At 37.8% G+C, this 2,320-nt stretch overlaps 1 pseudogene; it reads left to right on the forward strand.

Annotated features, from left to right (window-relative positions):
* The first annotated feature begins 278 nt into the window (after positions 1–278).
* Positions 279–1,724, forward strand: LOC149255518 (glucose-1-phosphate adenylyltransferase large subunit, chloroplastic/amyloplastic pseudogene; annotated as a pseudogene).
* Positions 1,725–2,320: the final 596 nt, after the last annotated feature.

A 2,320-nucleotide genomic window follows, 5' to 3' on the forward strand; every position in this document is an offset into this window, starting at 1 on the left:
AATCGGGGAAATAATAGATAAATGCCAGGTACTGGATTCAATAGTTTCACATGGATGTTTTCTTCAGAAATGCAATATAGAGCATTCCGTTGTTGGAATTCGTTCACATCAGGAATTTGGAGTTGAATTAAAGGATACCATGATGATTGGCGCCGACTATTATGAAACATAGGCTGAGATTGCAGCACTCCTAGCAGAAGGGAAAGCACCTATTGGAATTGGAAAGAACACAAAAATAAGGAATTGTATCATTGACAAAAATTCAAGGATTGGAAAGAATGTTACAATTTCAAACACTGGCAATGCCTGAGAAGCCTTCTGCAGACCCTAAAATAGTACTTGCTATCATACTAGGCGGTGGAGCAGGAACACGGTTTTTTCCTCTTACTGGAAGAAGAGCCAAACCGGCAATACCAGTTGGAGGCACATACAAACTCATTGATGCACCAATGACCAATTGCATGAACAGTGGGATCTATAAGATATTCATCTTAACATAGTTTAATTCTCAGTCTCCAAATCGTCACATTTCCAAGGTATATGGTTTTGGAAATGGTGTGAACTTCGGTGATGGATTTGTGTAGGTTCTAGTAGCCACTCAGACTCCAGGTGAAGATGGGATGAATTGGTTTCAGGGCACAGCAGATGCCGTGAGGCAATTTATGTGGTTTTTTTTTTTGGATCTGAGGAATAGCCATATAGAACATGTTATCATTTTGTCAGGTGACCATCTCTACCGTATGAACTATATGGACTTTGTACAGAAACACATTGATAAGGAGGCTGATATCACAATTTCATCTATCTCGGTGGATGACAGTTGTGCTTCTGATTTTGGTCTCATGAAAATTGATGATAGAGGTCGCATGCTTTATTTTAGCGAGAAGCCAAAGGTGGTTGATCTAAAAGCTATGAACATGGACACAATAGTGCTTGGTTTGTCACCCAATGAGGCTGACAAAAAAACCATACATTGCATCAATGGGTGTGTATGTCTTCAAGATAGACATTCTTTGTTAGGGTCCCACCCTAACCCCCTTATTTATGTAATGGGATCACGTCATAGTCAAGAGTCAATAAAGCCCATATTAATAATTGTAAGTGGTTAATCCGCAATTAATGACGGAACCACAGTTAGTTGCAAATGGGCCATAGTATTAGATAGATGGTATTAATAAAACCCACAGTATTGGTCCGTGGTATTGCATGCATGAGTCATATATAAAGGATAGAGACTCCCTGCGAGGAGCATTGTGTCTTATTTTGTAATCGAGCTCTGCTCTATTGGAGGTTGCCCCCTCAAAGAGGCAAGTGAACATTATTCTCTGAATAATAAAATCATTGCTATTCTGTGTTCTGGGTATCTTTTCTTCGCATATTCTGTATTTGGGTATCATTTTGTAGGTTAAGAGCATAACATTCTTCTCAAGCTTCTCAGGTTTAGATTCCCAACTGTAAATGATTTTGGATCAGAAATGATTCCTACATCAAAAAAAGAATGCAATGTATAGGCATATCTTTTTAATGATTACTAGGAAGACATAGGAACAATGAAATCATTTTTTGGTGCAAATTTGGCTCTTGGAGCTCAGGTTCCAAAGTTCTATTTTTATGATGCCAAGAAGCCAATCTTCACATCACACCGTTTTCTGCCACCAACTACAAATTTCTCGAAGTCTTGTTGCTTTGACATATCTCAACATAAAGTCATGTTGTATAACTGATGCTGAATGCTAAAAGCTTGAAGGACTTTTGAATTTAGAAACTGTTGAAGATGATGCCTAATGCACAGCAGTTTCGTAGCGCACTATGAAACTACTGTAGCTACAAAATTAAAACTCAGTTGACAAATTTTGAGGGACCGAGGGGAAATTTTTTTGAAAGCAAGTCTCAGAAAAATATCATTTACAATGTGCAAGCAATCAAAAAGGGCAAAAAACAGGTGGAGGAAACATATATTTGAACTCTAAACTTTTTGTTATAAAGTGATCATAGTTACTACAGTTCATGATATGTCAGACAGCTTGAAGGAGGTCTTGTATTCACACATGGGAAAGGTCGATAACACATAAAGAACGTGGCACTCTAACACATTGTTGGGTAATTAAAGAAGATCAACATGGTTAATTGGTTCTGAATGTCTTTGAGGAAACCAAAATCATAAAAACAGGGGCAGTTTCCTACTTCTCAGCAGCAGTAAAGGATATGAGACATTAAGGGCTAGCAAGGAGTTTTAAAACATTCACCAAGCTAAATTGAAGGAGACCACTTGTCAGAGAACAAGTGTTGATTGTAATAAATAATATTACCAACGTGATGT

This window comes from Pinus tabuliformis, chromosome 7 (assembly GCF_031772625.1).
Source record: "Pinus tabuliformis cultivar Carrire ecotype Pingquan chromosome 7, CPIR1, whole genome shotgun sequence".
Classification (NCBI taxonomy): Eukaryota; Viridiplantae; Streptophyta; class Pinopsida; order Pinales; family Pinaceae; genus Pinus; species Pinus tabuliformis.